The sequence below is a fragment of the Haemorhous mexicanus genome, chromosome 2 (genome assembly GCF_027477595.1).
Source record: "Haemorhous mexicanus isolate bHaeMex1 chromosome 2, bHaeMex1.pri, whole genome shotgun sequence".
NCBI classification, from domain to species: Eukaryota; Metazoa; Chordata; class Aves; order Passeriformes; family Fringillidae; genus Haemorhous; species Haemorhous mexicanus.
In genome coordinates this window covers 43,074,614-43,097,747 of record NC_082342.1, presented here as the reverse complement: position 1 = coordinate 43,097,747, position 23,134 = coordinate 43,074,614, and positions in this window count along the sequence as shown.

The following is a 23,134-nucleotide window of genomic DNA, read 5'->3' as shown; positions in this document are numbered from 1 at the left end:
TGTATGTCTCATAAACTGCACCTTTGGCCATCTTTCTTAAAAAAAAAAACCCCAAAACAAAACAAAACAAAAAAACCAAAACAAAAACCCCACAACTAATGACAACCAAAAATCCTCACAAAACAAAATAAACCCCCCTCTTTTCATCCAGGCTGGAAGTTTTCAAATGTGATTCCACTGTGTTTCTGCAGGAAAAAGTCTTCCCCTGACAGCTGGCTATAGACGAGGTGACATAGTCGGTTTCTTCCAGCTCTTATCTTTGATTCATTTTTCTTTCAGGCATGTCATGAGCTTTTCATCATCATTTCTGAATTATCCAGTGATCAGCATTAGTTCCAAGCAACCTGACATGGTCCCCAGTAGTTTTTTGTGCAGCCTGGATTTCTGCTTCATGTCACTAACTGTCTTTATTGATTGAGGGAGACAGACACGGCACCAGCACTTGCCCTCTTTGTTCAGAACCATCAGTGAAGCCCCATGAAGACCCCCTGTAACTGGCAGACATGAAAGCATTTGTCCCTCTCTCATGACAGGTACACCTCTGAGACAAGGTGATGCTGCATATTTATTTGCTAGAGGTCAGCATGAAGACATAAACAGAATGCATTTATATGCATAGTGCCTTAGCTTTCTAAAGCATTATTTAATCTATTTCCTTCATGAGTATGTGCTGTGTTGAATATGCATGGGTCTGTATAAAGCACTTCTGGAGTTTTCTCCTCTAAGAGGTCAGGGTAGTGACCTTGCATATACATAAAACAGTAATAGCAACCACCACATTTTATTATTGCATTTTCTAGCTTAAAAAGAGATGAAACAAAAAGCCAGGCTGCTGTGTAGGAGATGGGAGAGCTGAAATGAGAATGCTGGACCAGGATTATAGACACAGCCCAGTTACTCTGGGCTTCTTGGGACAGGTGACCTAATTGCAAATTTTTCAAAGCAGCCTCCAGTTTTCAAATATTGGCAAGAGATAAAAACAATCTGGTTCCTAGACATTTGTGTAACTCCTTTTCAGCTGAGTGGCCCTGTACTCAGAATCCTTGAAAATTGTCTAAAACATGTCTAAATCATGTGCTCACGAAAAGAGATTTTAAAAATATCAGATGGATCCCACTGAAAATATGTGCATTCCTTTTTTGCATCCTTCCTTTCCCAGGAGTAAAAAGAATGACTACGCTTTACAAGAAGACATTCCATAAAGTTCACTGATGGTAGAAAACAGATTTCTACACTGAAGGACTGTTCAGAGAAGTGCAACTTAATTATAGTTTCCAAAGGGCTTACTGTCAGCATGCAGTTTTGTCTGTCATTGTCTCCCCACCAGCCAGACTATGTCACATCATGGAAGGAGACATGAGCAGGAATCAGTAAAGCAGCAGAATTCATCTCAATCACTCTCACAGTCTCTGGGGTATCAAGGTACGTGAGACATGACTGGTATGAGCAAGAGCCTAGCAGTATCTGAAAGATCCTTGTGTATGGAAGCAGCAGCCTGATACTTTCTAATTTGGTAGACTTTCTTTAAGGAGGTCTAAGATAGTGACTGGCCTTTCAGAGCAGGTGTGACAAAAGGTGCATGAGATGCTTGGTAGATATAAGGAAGAGTAAACTCTTGGTAAAAAGGAAACCGTGAATTCAAGATTGGGTGGAGAAAAGTTTAATACGGAAGATCTGGACAGGATAACGAAAAGAAGAGAAGTAGATATTATTGGTCTAAAATCATATTGCACAAAAAGTCACTAATCTAGTTATAACCCAGCTGTCCTGGATGTCACATAAATACAAAATCCCTGTATCCCAGAGGGGGTACATTCTACAAGATGATAACTCATTGCAAGGGCATCACAAGCAGAAGGGAATTAAGTAGCTGCTGTCATTTTGGTTGCTCACTTTGTGTTGTTGTAGCACTTTATCAGGGGGCTTGGATTGCTCACTCTTGTACAAATATTTTGTATGTTTTCTGATGGTGTTGAAAACTTGAAATAAAAAGACTTCTGATTCTTGTTTAAATTGAATTAAATTTTCTCCTCCCATCTTAATTTTTAATCTCTCTCACAGCAAGGAGGTAGAAATCTTAGAAGGAATGCTTGTCCTTTTCTCATTTGGATTTAACAAATGTGAGAATGTAAATAACAACTGCGGCACAACTTTTTCTCCAAAGGTTTGAAGATTGAGTTTATTTGTTATCAAGTTGCAGCTGATGTTGGAAGATATTTGCACCATTTTGCAGCAGGCTAAAATCTTACATGATAGCAAAGAGGCTGTCCATTAGCATTCTGAATGGATCTGAGGAGGCTGACATGATGGTATTGGAGGTCACCCCAATGGTCACTCCAAGCAACAATAAGAGACATTGGAGGTGATGGAGTTGCAAAAGCTGACAAAACAGAATGCAATCAAGAAAACCGATGAAATCAGGACGGCAGTAATGATCAGGGGTGTTAAAGCACCTGATAGGTCACAGGCCACCAAACAGGACTGTGCTCTTTGATGCAGGCAGGAAGAAGTCATTAGAAATGTCAGCAATGTCACAGAAATGTCAGAAATGTCACCGTTAGTTGTGTGAAATACTGTGCAATGGAAGTGGAAAAGAGAAAATTCACATGACAGAAAAAGGTAACATATTCAAGTTGTCTGGAGGTGAGTGGAGAGAAAATGTTGACCTGTTTGAGTACAAACCAAGGATCAGTGATCCATGGTAGATGCAAGTTAAATGGGAACACATTCATAGAGGTAATGAGGACAAAACTCACTTAAAAACATGTTAAATAAAAGGTTCTTGGTAGAGAAAGGCACACAGAACAACCCCTTAGACTGTTGGGCCCAGATGTCTTGTCCTACAGTATATTTTCTATAGGTTCAGGCATGCTGGTGCACAGAAAATAACATGTGTAATGTGTGATTAATGTAAAACTTTAGTACCTATGGAACTCCAAAACTTAATTGAAAACACTGCAATATAAGTTAGCATATGTGATAGTGAAACTGGTCACGTCTATCCTAACATTTTATTTAACTCAAGTTAAAAATAAATAAAATAGAAGCAGTTTTCTGTCAGCCCCAGCTCTAAATACTTGGACACATTTCCTCTAGTTATTGTTCACAGTTGCCATTTGTTCTGGTCAACAAATGGTGTACTAATAGAAAGAAGGCAATGATGGGAGCAGAAGAGGAAGAAAATGAAGGACACTCCACCAGCTGGGAGACTGAGTAGGTGCATAGAATCTCCTGGAGTCTGCTGCTGTACAATTAACCAGCTCTGACTAAGTTTCACTTACGCAAAATAGGATAAGAAAAGATGGATACAGAGTCTGGGGTATGTATCTCCTTTCCTGTCAAAAAACTTTGTATGCCCCTTTCAGATGAAGCTATAATCCATTATAAAATATACACTTTGAAAGACAATTTGAAAATTACTTTTGTAAAATATTTATATTTCTTCCCCACAAAATGCAGCATTTCTTTCATTCACAGGAAAACTAGTAAATAAATGGCATATATATGTGCTCCTCTGTATCACTATTTTGAACTGGCTGTTCTTAAGTAGAAGAAGTTATTTTAGAGCTCAGCTTGCTCAGAAAGATGGCCTTATTTTTATGGCATGCAGAGTAGCTGGCACTGATTTAGAAAATCACACTGTAACAACAAGTAGCACTTTTAACCTGATTCTAGATTAGGTTTATCTTTAACCTGTTCTAGATTAGGTTTATCTTTAACAGCAATTTATGTATAAATGTTTTTGTCTTACTGCAATGTAGGATTTCTAGGATCCTACAACAAAGACGGTTGCTATCCAAAAACTATATCATCCATGTAAAAGGCAGTAAAAACCAGATAACTATGGATGGATGGATGGATGGATGGATGGATAGATAGATAGATAGATAGATAGATAGAAAGAATATAGATAGATAGATAGATACATACATAGACAGATAGATAGATAGATAGATAGATAGATAGATAGATAGATAGATAGATATACACAGAAGCTGTAAGACTATACAGCAAGCATGATGAAGAGAAACTTTAACAAAGCAGCTTTGTTTGTCGTGGTTTGAGAGGAAATAGCTTTTTTGGGATGGTGTGGTCACGCCAATCGGTGTCCAGATTTTAATATTGGCACCTGGTTTGTCCACTGAGGGCATGGATACGCCTTTGAGAACACAGGGGGTTAAAAGCTGTGAACTCCCCCTGGAAGTTCCTTTTGAGTTCCGGCCCTGGACCAAAGGAGATCTCTCCCCTGTCCAGCTCGGAGCTGGGCAGGGGGGAGGGGAGCCATGCGGCCAGAGGGAGGTAGGCCAGGCCTGGGCCGAAGGGTGGAGGAGCATTGCACTGCCAGGGCTTCGGGCAGCCATCCCCCATTCCCCCCCCGGAGGGAGAGAGAGAGAGAGAGCAGCCTGTGCCTGTGATAGCGCGGCTGGAGTGAAGGAGAAGGGAGGGTGCCCAGCAGGGCAGCCAGCCGTGGGAGTTCATGAACCAAACCGGCAGAGCCTGGGACTTTTAACCCTTCTTGGGATGATGGAAACCTTGCAAATGCTGATTCCTCCTGGAGTTGGTGAGATTGAGAAAAAGTTGAGAAGAATTCTAGGTGGGAGGAGATGATGGAGTGGCTTTTGGCTGGACTTTTCTTGGATAGCTATGGACAGAACCCTTGAGTTCCTGTGACACAGAGACTGCATTCTAGGGGGAGGCAATGGCTCAGAGCCAGGAGAGTGCGGTGATGTGAAGGTGTGTGAACAGAGACGACGGGTGAGGAGGGTGGTGGTGGTGCCCTCCGTCTTTGATGAAGAAGAAGAGGAAGATGATCTCTGTTCGAGAGACCCCTCAGCCCCAGGGGGTGAAACATGGCGGGGACAGGTGTCCCAAAAGGAGAGGGACTGTGCTCTTTTTTGGAACTGGACAAAGCATCCTTAAAGGGAAAAACCCTAGAAGCAGCTCAGGTCCATGTGCAGTGGTGAGAGCACTGGACATGGAAGGAAGAGGTCACGATGGCAAAATGTTCTCCGGGTGGTGCCACACGTGACACGGAAACACGAGAAGTTTCGACTGTTTCCTGGGTGAAGTCTGTGGTGCAAGAGGGACTCCTCTCTTCTCAAAGAACTGAGAATTGATTATCCAAAGGGTGGCAGCGGAATTAAGAAATTTGGTGGGGGGAGGAGGAGGAAATTTGGAAGGTTTTCATCCCGTGTTCTGTGTGTTTTTTTTTCCCTGTAGTTCTATGTTAATAAAGTTTTTTTTTCCTTTCAATCATAAGTTAGAGCCTGCTCTTCTCTGTCTCTGATCACATCTCACAGCAGATACCAAGAAAAGAGGTTTTCTCATGGAAGCACTGGCATTTCGCCAGGCTCAGACCATGACAAGCAGTATAGGGAAGATGCTTTGTGTGGAGAGGTATGATGCAGAGGAACAAAATGCTCTGTAGATTTTTACAGGTACAAATACAAAGGAAAGCATACAAAATAGCCACAAAATGTTTAGCTGCAATTAATGAATCAACATTGTGATCAGTGACAGTAGATATCAGCCAGAGGTAGGAGTCAAAAATTTAATAGAAAAAAAAGACTAACCATAAAATTTCTTTAAGATAGAGGCAGCAAGAGTGAGCAACCATCAAGGGAACTGAAAGAGACGTGATAGCTTCAAGACACAAACCAAAGCAATAACTTTTATGGAAAGAGAATTCAGCATTGGCATGGCTGAGGCAAGGTCATATCTCTCAGTCAGCAAAAGCATCCCACTGTAATTAATGCACAAGAGCTGGAAGACAGTTTCAGTCATATGCTTGAAGGCCATGGGGGAAAAAATCTGAAATATGTTGCCATATCCCAGGTGGAAGAACTTACATATCTGAGTTGAAGCCAATGCCCAAGTTACACACTGACTGATAGGCCACGTGGGGACGTGGTCCTGAGGTGCCAAAACAACAGATGGAGCAGAAGAACTCTGGGACAAAATTAAAAGCTCTCTTATGACCACACAAAACTTGGGGTTAGATATCCATAAGGAGCGTCAAAAAGATAGGTGGATCTGCTAGCTTTGACATGCTGGATAGGCCCAAGAGAGGTTGAACATCCTGCACAGAGACCATTGATGCAGACAGATGCCCAGATACTAAATGCATAAGAGGAAAAACTGAAATTGAGATCAGGGTATTTGTTGAAGAAGATGGCAGAATCATGAAACTGAAGTTAGATATGCTTTTGATTTTTACCATGAATGAAATTCATTTAACACTGAAACATGTTTAAAGTTCCCCAGAAAGAGAGGCCAGACCTTTTGTTATCTCTCACGATGGAGATACTGGTTAAAACACTAAGTTTCAAAATAAGTAACCAAATAGCAATGAAGCGACAAAGAAGCATCTCCTTGGAAACAGATTCAAATCAAACTGTTACAGCCTATATAAATATAGCATACAGTAAAGTTCTTAGCCACTGCAGGCTGTAAAGCACATTTTCTTGCTATCTGAATCTTGAACTATGATCAGGAGCTGACAGAGCAGAAGCTGACGTTTAAGCCCCTAACATTTTCTTTTCCTCATGCCTCTTTTTTTTTTTCTTGTGTTGATTTTGCTTATATTCTCAAATGAAATTGTTACTTTCCTTAATTTGTTTTTTTTTTTAATTTGAGTTTTCTTTGAAAAGAAATCTTAGCTGACTGAGAATTATACTGCAGATTTCTGTGCATTTTTTAACCCCCCAGACCTGTTATTTTCATATTACTTTGGAGGTTTCTGAATTTTTAAAGTGTAAAACTACATAAATTTCAATAGTCCCTTTAAGGTATTTAGACACCTTTCTCATTATTGATGATGAGTTTAAATCCTTTTTAGGGAGTGCACTCTATGGGTTTATCTATCTCATTTATCCTGGATGTGAGTTTGTTGCTTTCACAGCGTTGTAGCCAATAATGCAGCTGTGCAAGACATTTACCAATTGTTACTAATTTTTTTCTTCTCTTTTTTTAAACTGCTGTGCTGAAAGCTAGGGGGATTCAACACTCCTACTACTCAGGGAAATGAGAACACTATATCAAGGGAAGACCGGTTTCCAGAATATTACAGAAAGTTTATATCATCAAGTCAGTTCAGTTGCTTATCTTGATTATTTGTTTTTATATCAAGACTTGGGATTTCCTTATATTTTTTCCAATATATAATGACAGTTAACAAAGCTATTCTTTTATTGCCCCTCTCAAAATTCTCTTAGGAAAAGAAAAACAACAAATATTAAATTTATGGTCAAAATGAGGACGGTATGCAGAGAACTCTTGCTGACAGCAAAGCTTCAAAAAGGATTACCTACAGCTCAGATGAGTGCCTTAATCTCCAAGCTATAAAGGGAGCTCTTCTCACATTCCCTGGCTGGAGCACTCTCAATTTGCATAAACAGTTCAGTAACTAACAGGACAGCAGGAAAAAATTAGACAGTGCAGAAACACCCACCAGGGTCTAATTACTGAAGTTCATTTCCTTCTTTTTTCATTACTACATTTTAAGACTTTCACTTCACTCTAAGAAGAATGTATTCCACAAAAAATCTTAATTCTTGATTATTTGTGACTAACATCATTCTTCAAGCTTTTTAACTCCACCTAAAGGCATAAAAGAAGTATGGACCATACTCAGAAGCATATTTAAACATTTAATCCCAAGATAGTCCTGTGTCACGCTGAAGCCAAAGGAACAAGCACACAAATGTTTTTCTCAATTATCATGCAAAGAATGTTAAATCTGAATGTTTCTGAGAACAAAAGAGAATAAGCACTACCCGATACTCCCATTTATCCTTACTGAAGTCAAAGAAATTAGAGATGCCAAATAGTAGAGGCTGGGACTTCTGTGGCTTCCTTAAACTGCAGCAGTAGGGCATAAAATCTTATATGGTTCTTTCTAAATTGGAACAGAGAAGAATTCATACCAATCTTCACAGTCACATTTTGGCTCTGGTAGCATTCCAATTAATCATGTGCAATTCAAATCCCAATTTTTTAGGAATGCATGTTCACCTTAAGGTCAGTGCAGAGAGAGCATCTCTAGACAGTCCTTTGAATCTAAGATGTGAATTTCTTTGTGAGGGTGCTTTCCCCTCCCCAGTGACTGCAAAGGGGCTGAGGCTTCTTGGTTAAACTGAAGACTTTAATTCAGGCATTGCTGCATGGTGCCAACATTCACATAGGAAAAGCCCTAAAAATAAAAATAAATAAATGAATAAGATAAACAGATAAATAGTCTTTTTACCATTAAAACAAATTAGATCTAGAAGTACATTTTTACCAAAGATCATTCATAAAATGAATTGAGAGACCACAATGTTTTAGTCAAGGCTTGATTCTGTTCTTGAAGACATAAACACAAAAGTCTTCAAATTACTCCAGTAGATACAGGATTGTGCCTCCAATGAGCCATATCTAGACTAACAAAGCATACAAAGGCAATTAATAGCAACTTATACCACTAGAAACTACAGATCTTCAGAGAAGCAAAAACAAAAAGAGCACTTTTTCATGAAAGAATCTGTGATTGGACTCACTCTGCCAAATCCAGTTTTGTACAACTCTCCCTATAACTAATATAAAGTTTATAGTTAAGCCCACAGACTTCACACCTAGTGAAAATGCTTGTGTTAAAACCTATAATCCAGACTGAACTAATTGATTATCTTTACCAAGGCAAAGCAAGAAGCTGCGAAGCTGCAAAGCCAAAGAAAAGACAGGTCAGCATGAGTCACTGGTATTTGCATAATCAATTTTTCCAGCACTAGCAAGTTTCTCTGAATTTTAGACAATAACAGTAGGCTACCAGGCTGTGTTTTGTATCTACATGACTCAGAGTTGCACCAAGTTGCTGTTTTTCCTTTTGTTTTTCTTTTCTTTTTTTTTTTCTTTATATATGAAATAGGACTAAGGAAACAAAAAACATAGGAAAGTGATCACCAGAAGTCTGGGGGTTGTAAACAGAAATTACTTGTAAAGGCCAATTAAATCACATAATGCCATTTCTATTTGTCAGCAAGATTAGAGATGCTCTCTCATTGACACATTAGAAAGCAGATTTTTGGTTTTACTTCCAGTAAAGACTGCAATGCACCTGTATTTCAATGATTACAATTGACTATAATATTTTATGCTTATTGTCCAGAGGTTCACTGGACAAAAAGACTCAGAATAAAAACCACCACCTGTTTCAAATGCAGTAATTATAATTTGGTTTACATGTATTGACTAGCTTAATTTTCTCTCAGTCGGAAGATTTCCCTTTTTTAGACACCCAGCAGAATTTCAATAACAAAATTATCATGAATTATTGTGGATAGGCAATGGAAAAGAGCTTACAATTTCTGAGACCAGACAAAGTCACTAAACCAAAACAGAACTGTTTTTCAAGATGCATATTTTAATAGTGAAGATTTGGTTTCCATAGCAAAAAATAATTTCTGGGTACATCAAAGAGAACTATCCTATTGATTTTGTTAGGTTCTGTTTGGCCTTTCTTTTGGAATGTTTTATTTTTATAAAACAGGATCTCTGCCACGGAGTGTGACAGGTCATGGCCATCACTCTTTTCTCTAAACCCTGTCTTGAGAAATAAATATTTCAGGTCTCAAACTTTGTTATCTAGTCCAACTGAGTCATCAAGCCTGCAATCACCATCAAAGGAAAGAAAGAGGAATGTCTGAGAGGGACTTATCAGGGTTGCTCTATACAACCACTGTAAGGTGCTGGGAAGTATCCTCTAGAGAGGCATGACACACATCCTTTACTGTGGAAACAGTACAGGATGTCTCAGAAAAAATATTTTGTGTTTAGCTAGCTAAAGGTAGGTATGATGAATCCCACCATAAAATTTTAAATTTCTAGGTTTTCTGCTTGGTAAAAATCCAAGTATTACTATAATAAATATGATGAAGATAGTTCAGAGTCTGATACTACACTCAGGAAGTACACAGACTATAACCATCCCAAAACTTTGGAAGCTGATTAGGATCCCACCATAAAATTAGAACTGACTTCTATTTTAGGAGTCTGCAGGAGCTTTCACTGGAGGTCATTTCTTGAATTCACGCTTCTTCATAGTTCACAAATCCTTCAGACTTGCACAGGTACCAGCAGGTAGGGCAGCAGCTATAATGTAATTCTGACTTAAAACCATATTTACTGTAAAAATTTGAGGCCATAATAATATTGTATGCCTGACTTCTAAAGCAAATACATGTTCAAATATTCATAAATATTATAGTTCATTCAAATGACTTTGCATAAAAGAAAAGGTACCCTTTTTAGGCAGAATATTTTTCTGCCTCCATTTTCTCTGGAAAGATTTCTTTGTTTTTCAGCGTTCACAATTCACTAAACTGCATTCATATATTTCCTGTAACTCAAAGGAAATCCATGAGCAAGCTTGAGGAAATCAGTTGATTATCAGTTGTCACCATCAGAAAATAAAACTTGTAATAATTTTTGGGGCAAAATTATAAAAATTATTAGCAATTTTAGAATTATTAATAATATCATTAATAATTACTAAATATATATTAATAATTATTAATATAAATTATACTTAATAATAAATAGTTTTAACAATTAACAATATCAATAATTGTTTTAGTTATAAAAGACTCTATCAAGCACTAGAAACAAGTTCTGTGGCATTTCCCGCTCATGAAGAACTTTCAGAGAGAGTTAACCAGTTCTCAGTCCTTTAAATGTTAACTCCCATCAGTACCATGAGCTGCAGAACTAAGCTGCAGAACTGACATACATAAACCTTCTTGCATTTCCTTTTGGGACAGAAAATAATTGTATTGGAACACACAGGTCAGAAGAAAGGGAAAATATTCTGAATTTATCAATTTCTTGTAACTTTCCTTTCTCCCTGAAACAGAGGGAGAAAATACAAACAGGTATTTTCTGCCACATGTGTGTTTTGATAAGAAAAAGCTGTTATCTCAAAGATAGCATGTACAAAGTATAAAGCAGTTTCCAAGGAAACTATTTTCAAATAGTTCTCTTGCCAGAGATTCATTGTTTTTATTGGCATCCATCTTTCTCACATACACCCTCCTCCTTTAACAGGATGATAAAATCCAAATGTTTCCAGATTCAGGGTTTTGGCTTTGGCTATCACACCATCTTTAATGGCTGACTGCTCACAACAACATACAGAAAATTGAATATCTACTCCAAATCCTTTCTTGAATATAACTCAACTGTCCTGATGCAAACATTTCAAACCTAAACATAAGTAACGCTCTAGGTACTCAAGGAAAACCCATCTCCAGACTGGTCAACAAGTCATTTAGAAATGCAAAACAATCTGAAGTAGATATCCAGTTCTAGCTAGATTTTCTCTTGTTTCCAGTTGGTTAAAAATAAAAGGAAAAATAGAGGAAAGATTTATAACAGTAATAATGGATATACATTTCTGGTTGGGTAATGGCCAATTAGAGCTCTAATGACCTGAAGTAAAACAATGGCTTTTTACTTTTTCAGATCAGGTATAATCTGACTTGCAAAGTGCAGCAGTTAGAAAGCTGCTTGGAATCATTACATGGCTAAATGTACTTCATGGCCATCCATGGAGAAAAAGCTCCAGAACTCAGCTCCGAAATTCAGATGCACCTGTGTTCAGCTAGGAAATTACTTCTATACAGAGGTTTATGTCAAATACATTCCTGAATGCTGCCAAGGCAATACCATTTCAATCTCATGAATAAACCCAGCTTTCAACCTAGCAGGCAATCCTAAGGCTCACGTTCTGCAGGATCTCTGTGACGCAATTCCATTCCGTATCTGAAAAGACCCCCCTAACCTTGTAAGTAAAACACTTAAGCACATGCTTAACCTCATTGGCTGACCTATGCACTGCTTTCAGTGATGTAACTTGACAGAAACCAAGCAGATGTTCTGACTTTTGTTGGATGGAGGCCTAGATGCTGTAGGAAGATGCTGGTGAAGTGTTTCACAACTATCTTTAAGCAATTTTTGGCTTTAATTCTAATTCAATATTTTTTTCTTTAACCAAGTGTTTCCTCATTCTGCATCCTTAGACTCCATCAACATCTATTCACTTTCATCCCCAGAAGTGAACTACTTTGTAAATTGTAGAGAAAAGTATATTAATTTTTTTGTCAGCCAAATTCTTAAAATTATAAAATAATACTAAATTGTTCATTTAAAATTATTTTAGTTCTATAAGGTAGTCATATCCATAGATTGGCACAGGAGAGGGATAAACTGTGTCTTTCTGCATGGCCGTTATTCATCATTTCAACACAATTTTGTTTGTGGATTTTACATGGCAGATTACTTCATCAAGTCAATAATGACAGAGTGCCATGCTATCAAGAGATGGCCACTGAAAAGCTGGGAATTTGATGCTTACACATTAATGAGAGAACTCTAATTACAGATACCGTTGAACAGTTTATCATCACTGCATCCTTTTATTTTCAAATGGAAAGTCGTATAACGTTGGGAAATAGATAAACAAAGATACTAGGGATATGCTTGTGTAGCCTCGGCTCACAGTCAAGCATCCACACAGCTACTCACACATTCCCCCACCTCACCCCAGCAGGATGAGGGAAGAAAACAGGAAGAGCAGGAGTAAGAAGACGAGTAGGTTCAGATAACAAAGGAAAGATAATTTAACAGTTTCTATTACCAGCAAAACAGACTCAGACTTGGAGAACCTAATTTGTTAACAATCTAAATAATTTGGCACCAATTTGAGTATTGTTGAATAGCAAAAAAGAAAAAAACAAATATGTAGACACTTGGGAAACACTTTTCCTCCTTTCCGTGCTGTTTTACTGCAGACACCTCTCCACCCACCTTACTGCTGTCTCAGGTTATATTCTACAGCTTCAGCAAGGCAACAGGAGGTGCAGGGGTGCAGGTAGTAAGGGTCAAGACACAGCATTTTCTCTCTGTTGCTCTTTTTTTTTTTTTTTTTTCCCCACAATTTCCACACACCAGCATGGGGCCGCTGGGTTGTAGTACAATTGGGGAAGTATCTGCTCCAGTGTGGGCTTATGGATGGCTCATTGTGGGGTGATCTTCGTTCCATCACGAACATCCTTTTCATCCTCTCAGCTTGGTGTTCCTTCTGATATTTCCCACTGTTTCATTTTTTCCCCTGCTCCCTCTGCCTGTACGGTATGCTCTGCTCTTTCACAAAGACATTTGCAGAGAGGGGCTTTCAGCTTTGTTGATGGGCTCAGCTGCGTCCTTGCAGCAGTCCATTGCAGAGCCAGCTGGAGCTGTATGTGTCTGGCATGAGGCAGCCCCTGGCCTTTTCCCACAGAGGCCACCTATGCAGTCCCTAGTTGCCAACGATTTTCCTCATGAACCCAATTCAACATAATTTCTAGATTTCCTTGGCAAAGATAACAAAAATCTCAGCCCCATTGAAGTCAAAATAGTTTATGTGTATATGCGTCTGTGTGCACCTCTTTGGCCCCAAGAGTGCTTCCAAAATCCTAGCTCAGGTCCACGAGGGGTTCATGCTTCCTATCAGGCAATTCTCTGGCAGAAATAAGGTACAATTGCACTCCCATTTCCCCCCAAATGAAATCAGGTATGGGCCCCTAGCACCCTTCTAGAAATACCCACTTTGGGTGATGTGGACCATACTACAGCTGTGCATTTCATGTAGACACATTCCATGAAGCCTGGAGAGCAGGCTCAGAGTTCCTTTTCTGAACTTTACCAAAATCTACATCCAGGAACCCTTCACATTTGGTTGTTGCTGATCTCTCTGGCAGCTCTTCTGTATTCAAAGAACACTATTTGGAGACTATCCCAACAAGCCAAAGCTCTGATTTCGAGTGAAAAGGAAAATAAACATTGCAGATTCTCAATGGAATGAAGGAGGGTTGAGGAAGGAGCAGTTTCTTGGCTCAACTTTTTTATGAGAACTACAAAGATCCAGAAAGTTTCCTGTAGCTTTATGCAGGTGCTGAAGCCTATCCATACAGGTAGTCCACCTCCAGATCAGTATATCTGCTTGTGTAAGGATTTATTCAATTTAACAACCTACCTCAGTGGCATCTAAAAAGGGAAGTAGCATCTCTGCATCTAGGATCTGGTATATAAGCTGGAGGAAAGATTGTGCAAAGCTCCCATATATTTGGACTTCAAGGGAACAGAATGAAACTCAGGTTCAATGTCATCATAGATTAAGAGAGGATGTTATGAAAGAAATCTGCTTTTTAATCAGTCTATTCTAATGAGTTGGAAGCATTTTTAAATTATCCCATAATTTATATGTTATTTGCTTAATGAAGTATTTCCTTATGAATTGCTAATGACTGTTGTCAGGAAGACATCTAAAATACAGACTCATCCTGATCTGACAGTATTTCCATGTATTCTTACCTTAGTGAAAAGAGGCAGCCCTCCTTTTGCATCTCTAACCCCAAAATCAGGTAAATATTTCATAAAGTTTAAGTCGCTTTTGTTTTCTATAAATTAATGTTTGGAGAAAAAAGAAAAAAAAACAACAACACCAATAAACAACCTTAACAGATTTTTAAATATTATTTTCTAAATTCTTAGTAACATATTGAAAAGGACAACATGAAGACCATATCTATGTTATTTTATCTTTTTCTGGCAGTTAGGACCAAAATACTTTTACAAAATTTGATCTTCAGATAAGATCTTTCTAGGATCTGAGAACACCACTGGAACACCAGCACATGCGAAATAAAAGAACTGATTGCATAATTACCTTGCCCTTCCTGTCTCCTTTCTGATTCCCTCTGACAATAGGTATGCTGACTTTGGGCAGCTGCTGTGTCACTGCTTGGGGATTTTTGTTCGTTACTTATTTTTTTTAATGACAATTTTTTTTTCCAATAAGTAGCTGTTTCTGCAGGTTCAACTTTCAGAGCAGCAGGCTGAGCTGTAACAGGAAAGAGGCTTTCTGTTGTACCAGGCACTAGCAGGTGAGCTTTGAAATTAATTCTTTTTTTATGACTTCACATTTTCTTTGACCATACTTTTTTCCTACTGATTTATTATCTTTGACAGGCTTTTTAGTGTGAGTCACAGTTAGTAACATACAAATCTTAACTGGAAAGGCTCCCCTCAAGTTTTAGAAAAAACATTTCCCTTGGCAGTTCGCTTTTTTGTTTTTCTGCTGAAAAGACTTCAAACCAGGCTGTACTAGTTGTGTGCTTGTGCAGCACATTTATCTTGGAAAACAGAAGTTCTACAGAGGAGTAAGCAAGAAAAATATATATGGGGATGAGCTGTTTTGCTTTTAGAGGATATATGTATTTTTTTAAAAATTTGTTCCATTTATTTCTCCCTTAGTTTCTCATAATCATGGAAACAAAAGGTTTATCTGCCCTTAGAAAATTACTAGAAGCTGACAGAGAAACCTTTTGTGCTAGGATCAGCTGTGGTTCTAGACAAAACTTAGGTAGAATGCTCAGTCCTTACTTTCCGTCTTTTTTTTTTCTTTTTTGCACTATATAGCTGTTGATCCTCTGGTTGGCTGTGTCACTTTTCAAAAAGCCCATGTCTTCAAAGGATCTAAACATTACATTACAAAAAATTGGTGGTGGTGTTCTTTACTCCAAGTAAGTAGGTTGTACCTCCAGATGAGGAATAACCCTCCCTCAGCCTTTCTGCAGTACCTTTCCTACACCATCTTTCAAGATTACAGAGGCACAAGTAAAACCAGTGGTCTATAAATAGCAGACAGGACACAACTGTGCTGAAATCCCACCAAGTGCCCCCAAAGACGTGGTGCATGCTTCAGCTGATTCTTGTCTGCAGAGCCAGTGCAGCTCCATGCTGCACAGCCACACAGGGTTCAGCACTCCAGTCTCAGCAGCATCCACATGGCAACCAGCACAACCCTCCCTAAGGGCGTGATCAGCTTGGTGATCTCTGTCTTAGACCAGACACCAAGTTAGTTAAAACAAAAAAATTATGCATTTTTTTAATGAGGCTTTCTTTCTGCCATGGCTGGACTCCCTGTAGGCTGTGCAAAACTCGCACATTGCTCTTCCTGCAGTCAAAATCTTCCTCTCCTCCCAAAGTGTCGCAGCTACATTTGAGGATTTGGGGTTTATTGCAAGATGAGTGACAGACAAAAACGAACAGGGTGCATATTACTCCTGAGGATTCCATTTCCAATAATTAATGACAGTTGTTAACAGCAGTTAGCTACAGATCAAGTCTATGGAAATATGTCCAAGTTTATGTGTTGGTGAAATTAAACATGTTGGTAATCACATTCTTCTACATTTGGAAAACAAACAAATAAACAAAAAAAAAAAAAAAAAAAAAAAGGAAAAATCCCCAACCAAACAATAAAACAATCCAACCACAGAAATCCTACATAATATTATCAAAGCAACCTAAGGCTTCCATGAACAGCAGGATGCGATTCAAACATTTACAGTTTAGCAGTGAGTGTGGGTTTCCTCCAATACATTGTCTTGGGACTTAATGCAAATTATCTGTTTCCAGATGCAAATAGTTTGCCAGTCTTTAGAGATACAGGCTTAAAATGTGGAACAGTTATCTCTGCATTTCATGCCTCCTGTATATCATTTATGTTTTGAGGAATTTGTTTCAGTTGCTTACTTCTTTTTTTTTTTCAGTTACTTACTTTACTTCTAACCTCCTAAAAGAGCCAAAGAAATGTAAGAAAAGTTTCTACCTGAATCCAACGGTACTCCAGCTATGTAAAAAAGGAGGATGTTTTATTGCACTATAGAGAAAAGAAAATATTTTAGGGGGGTTGAGTTATGACTTCTCTGAAATGTCTATAAAAAAATTCTGTTGCCTGCTGCTAAAATATTTCCAGTCTCAAATAAAGTGGATACAGCAGACAGTGCAAGGACACAGGAGTTAGCTACCATATATATAGGCATGCAGTAGCAATCAAAAGGAGCTCACAGAGCAGTTGCACCTGACAACTGGCTGGCATTGTATTTACAACATACAGAAAATTTGAAATGAGCAAGGGGACTCAAACTTCAACAGAAAACTGACTTTTTATGAAGTTTGGAAGTTAGCAAGTAACTTAGAAAAGAAAGAGCAATCATGGATTCTGCTGTATTTCTTATTTGTAATTAGAACCAAAGCACAAGCAACAGACCATGAAAAAGCTGCTCTTACAATACAATCACACAGATCTGAGACAGCCAGAGGAGAAAGCTGGCAAGAAAATGTGTATATCTTTCCCCCTATTACAGGGACAGCAAAATGGAGATGGTTTAGTGAGGATACATACTGCTCTGCTGCAGCCAAGAAACATAAACAGAAGAACGTCTCTAATGGGGCTACAAAACAGATAGCTAGGGAAGGATATAAGAACAGGGTAGCTGTAGACTGATCATTTGCCACAATTCTTTCCCAGCATACAACAATTTATTTCCTGGGACTTCTACAGCTTCTTTGTGAGAGTGTGAGCATAAGGCTGCTTTCTGCAGTGCTGTGCACAGGGTGTGGTGGGCAGTGTCCTCACCTCCAGACTGATTCTCTCTATGATAACCCACACTCTGCCTGTCTCCATGACCCAGCATCTTCCTGCACCCTTTTCTCTGGCCTTGAGTCCACTTCCACACACATTGCAGAAAGTCCTCTGCCTGCTTAGTACCTGAGAACTTGATAAGAAAATAGGCATTTATTTAATCTCAGGGTTTCTGTGGGGGAAGGTATAAAACAGACATAAGGTTAGAAACTTTGCCCTATAGCTATTCAAGCATATTGACAGGATCTTGGAGCACCAGATACACATACAGACCGATGGTGTACAGAGCTTTCACACCTAGTTTTTGTAGGGGTCATTTCAGACAAAAGACCTACAGTAAGTCAGGAAAGGTGAGTCAGGGCAGGGCCTATGATCCACAATACTATGGAAACGTCAGTTCAGCACTGAAGGCAGTCAGGAAGAGTAGAAATTACAAGAAAAGAACAGAGAACAAAAGCCAAAATGTCCTGCCAGCTAACACCTACACCTTGTTACTTTTGGTTCCCATGGGTGAAAAACTTACAAACAATATGTGCTAGCTCTTGAAAATGCTCAGGGGAAAGCACCAAGGAAATTCAAGGTCCAAAATAACTTCCAAGGACCAGCTGAACTCTTCAGCTGGCAAAGAGACATCCTGAAAAGAGATACAGCTGAGGTTTTCAAAACTCAAAGAGCTTCTGGAAGGTCGAACAAGGATTGGACCCTCACTGTCTTGTCCAGCACAAGGACTAGTGGCCGTAAGATGAAGTTAGTCAGAGACAGATAAAAGTGAAGATAAATACTTCCTTGATGCAACATGGTAGAACTGCTTGGTGGAATTCATTGCCAAAGTATGTCATGAATGCAAGAACTTGGAGGTGCACTTGATCTTTTGAGTGCTAGTCAATCAAGCTCAACAGGCTTTGGGAATCCTGGCAGGGGAGAATACCTGGAGTCTGGGAACATATAAGGTAAAGGATGCTTGGCTAGTTTTTGTTTTTCCCCATACAGCCATTAAAGGCAGTCTACTGAGCTAAATAAAGCTTTATTCCAAAGAAGCAAGGCTATTCACATGATTTTATGCTGTGACAATTTTTTTCTCCTGTATCAGCCCGTTGACAAGTCATAGGAAAGAGGAAAGGATCGAGAACAACAGACAGGAAAAAATCTTTCCTTTCCTGGAATTCTGCTATAGAAAATGGTAACAGGAAGGTAAAAGTATGTCTATGCTTTGAAACTTGGCATATCTTAGGAGGACTAAAACTCAGGAAGGACTCTTTGGAAGTTGAATTCTTAAGTGCACATCTGCTTCCAAATGCTCAGGGGTGCAGAATCCTTCCTCTCCAACTTTGGATGTGGCAGCTTTATCCCAGAGTAAATACAGTTCTTTGACTAAGAAGAAAGAGGCTTTTTTTCCATGAACAACACTACATCATGTTAGATCTCAGCCCCAGCAGATCACACATGCTCAAAGGGCAGCAGCACACGGCTAGGCTGCCTCTTGCTGCAGACAGGAGGCCACTGCCCCAGCAGAGCTTGGATGCCTTCTACCTTTACAGAACCAGAGAGTGTCATATGCTATGGCCAACGTTACTGACACCACTCTAAAAGATATGGTGCTAGCAAGAGCCTCACTGATGATTTCTTTGTTCAAAATGTAATGGAAACTCTTGTGAGCAATGGTGTTTAAGCAGCAGCTTTCATAATTTAGGAATGATGCTCAAAAGGAATGCCACTGAAGTATGGATCAGTTAGATAGCTATTCTTTGACTTAAAATAAAATTAATATGAAAGACAAAAGGCAAGAGGTGTTCTACCCAGTAATCACTGTGCCCATAAAATCAGAAAGAAAAGAAAAAATCCCTGTGAGAAGTGGGAGGAGGGAGGGGATGGAAGCTGGGCAGGGTTACAGCTGCATCACAGGACAGCTGTACTGCTGAAGTGCTAGACAGGGGAGTAAAGACCTCTCAGCATACCTCCTCCCCATGCCTGTGTAGTTGCTCTCAGTAAGTGACCTACTGCCATCATCTAAACAAGAGGTGTTGATCCTTTCTCAGGAGAATCTTTCAGCAGAAAGGAGAGTTTAATAATCAGGATAAAAATCCCACTAGGCTCTGAAAAATGTATGACTGTACATATAATGTGAGGCATTGTTCCGCTGCCCGACATAAAGGGGGCTGTGAATAACACTCTTCACTGACCTCATAGAAAGCACTGACATTATTTAAGAGGCCTGTTGTGTGTCACAGTGTCCAAGTAGGAAAATGTCTGAAGCAGAATGAGATCCTGTGTCATTGCATAGCAAGAGGAGAGACTTTATCAACAAATCAGAGCAGTACAACTCAATCAAGAGCACAGCAAAATGAGAGAGTGGATTACTAATCATGTTTTTAACCAGCAAGTACAGCTCTAATTAAATCAGAGGATTATTATTAAAAAAAAAAAAAACCTTGAAAAGATTTTTCCTTATCTGCGCACTTGTGAGATACAAAACTACATCCTAGCTATAACACTAACTGCATAACGACATATTAATCTACCTACTTACCTCTTTCACTGACTGACTGCTTGAAAACAGTTTTGAAATGTAACCAGCAAAGATAAGAAAAATATGCAAGGGCTCCTTCATGTTGCTTCATAATGTATAAAAGCAATTGAAATAAGGCTTGAAGTAATCTTCATTTTGGTGTTCTATTCCCTTGAAAATATCAAGTCATATATTGGCCATTGTTTGGGTTTCTCTGCTGTCAGTGGCTACTTACAGGACTTTTTTTAGTTTATGTCTTATTTTTCTACATGCTTCAAAAATTCAATATAAGATCATTTTTCTTAGCCGCATTTAAAAAGATAGGATTGGTGAGCATTTAACAAAGAAAGTTTTTCTACCAACTGTTCCAGTCAAACAGATGTTAATCGCCTACATACTTTTTTATGCCTGGTTTTCAATCATTCCAACAGCCTTTAAAAAAGTAAGCATAAATTTCAAATGCATTTCTAATGCAGAAAATCAAAACAGTAAAAATTTGAAGTATAATTTTTAGCCATCTTCATTCATCATAAAGAAAATGGATAAAAAAGCCTTTCTTCTTTCTGCCTTTTCTTTGTCAACATGAAAGAGTGCTGTTTTTCTCCAGTTCTAAAGACTGCCAGGGACTGCAGTGCAGCCAAAGATCTCACCAAGGAGAGAGAAAAAAAATCAGGAGTCTAAGAAAGCTCTAAGACAGCTTAATGATTTCTCTTTCCCAGTGTTCCTGAAAATAGTTCAGCAGCTGAAACATTTCTTCATTAGAGAGAACCTTTCACCAGTCCCCCCTTGGGAGAGCTTCAGACTCTCCTGTCCTTTTGACATCCTCCATGCCCAAGCCTGCACTCCTAGAGCTGGTTAAATCTGCACTATATTGATTTTTATTCCTCTGGTAATGTGTCCTTTTCAAAGAGTCTCCCCAAAGCTACTGAGTTTAGTATAAAGCACCTCTGAAATGGATGCAGTTTCACAGCAGAGTCAACCTAATTAACTGATACCCAAAAGAATGTAAAGAAGTATAGAAAAAATCCACAACTTTTATGTGTTTAAAAGCATTGACTGATAAATGCACAGCCTGGTATATATCACTTGTACCTGCTGTATGAGTCAGTCAGAGATAGCTACATTTACTGTCTACCATAAAACATTTAGAAAATTGTGAAGCTGGATCATAACATTTTCCCAGTCCAGAAAAGTACTGCATGTTTTTCTGCTTCATCTGGAATCTCTGATTATCTGAAGATTTATTCAGAATAGTGGAAATAGTCTTAAACCAGGTCAAGTATTTAAAAATTATCCAACTATTAATTTTAATGTTGGCAAAGTTGAAGAGGTAGCTCACAGTTACAAAACAGATTGCTTCAAATTGGTAATAGCTATATAGAGGAGAAAAACCCCACATAAAATACCTAACGTTATTTGTATTTTCCAATTTTCTCTGATGTCTAATCCATTACACCCTCATTTGTCTGCCAGCTTCACCCCCATGTAAGTCTAAAATGAGTAGTATGAAATACTGAAACCATAGTTGCAGCCACTGCAAAGGACTGAGTTAAGGTTAAAATACCTTTTCCCTCTCACTGCTAAGGACAACCAGCAAACACCACATCTTTAAAAAAATGTAATAATTGACAGCAATTTGCACACTTACAAATCCTTATGCATATGTGTACACACATTGGTTGACATAAACTTCAGAAAGCTCTGTTTTCTCTGAAAACAACTAGAATTTGGGCAAGGAGAAGGAAGCTGAGACTCCAGAGCAGTGACACATGGTTAACACAGATGGAAAATACTTCTCTGCCTGCCAGTTTAAAAGATTCCTAGTTTATTCACTTAGAAGCACACCAGACAAAGTAGAAGACTTTTTTTTTCTGTGAAAAATGATTTCTCATTAAGAGACAGGAATATAAAGAACTCTGAAAGCAACTCCAAAGAATCACTCAGAAGCCCTAGGGAAATCTCACATTTGCAAGATTATCTTTCCTGATAGATAGTAAAGGTAGAATTTCACCAGGGTCGTCCTCATACACTAAAAAGTGAAGGAGGCAGTGAAGAAAAAATGCAAGGCAAATACAGACTCAGGCTACCAGACTTTGAGGATTGTACCAGTTTGCCATGTTTAAAAATTGAATATATTTCTGCCTATATTTATTGATACTGCCTATATTTATTTACAGCCATTTGCTGCTTTGCACTTTCAGAGTTTTTATTCCCAGAGGCTCTAGCAAAGATACCTAAGATATCTACATTTGGTAGTAAGAATGGCACCATTTCCAGCTACTTCTTAGATGTGGTCAAGGAAGAAAGTGATCATGTCAGTCTTGATGAGTACAGGACAAGATCTCCAGGGAGACTGCCAAACATTGTCCACTTGATGTTTAAGCCAAGAGAGACAAACCTCTTCTGAGAACACATTAGGAACATCCCCTAAAGGAAGGGGAGGACTTTAAGCCCCTAAAATGAGACTCTGCTCATGACGCCAGGTCATCTGCAGAGGACAGATATTTACCAAATGTCTAGCTCAAGGCTATGGTAATTCCATACAGCAGAAAATGTTTCCAAGTAAAAGAAGGCCATTTGCCACCTGCATATCTAATCCCAGCAGCGAACTCTTTCCATAAACACCACTTTGCCAACTGCAGCACGATCTCCAAGAAAGCACAGCTATCTATGAAAAATAAGTCTCTTTTCTTTCACTTGTTCAGCACAGAGTGTATGTGTAAGCCATCTACTGTGTGTTTTACTAGGTCACTTTTCTTAGCAGCTTTTACTCCAGGAAATTGATAGTTAACTCAAGGCAACAAGCACAGGAACAAGACAGGAACCTGGAACAAATCTCCCTTTGCATCTCTCATGGCACCTCAGGAGCAATGTTTGTGTGTTGAAAGACAGACCTCTAAAAGCATTATTTACTCCCAGGTGACAAATGGGAATGTGCCAAACTTGTTTGCCGTGCTGAGTCCACAGGACAACTTACTACAGAGATTTGGATACATCTCCAACTCCATCTCCTACTCCATATATACCATCTTCACCTGGTGTTTTCTAGCAGATCACAAGGGGTAAAAGCAGAGATAGATATATGGATGGATGTATATATAGATTTAGATGCATTTATCTGGCTT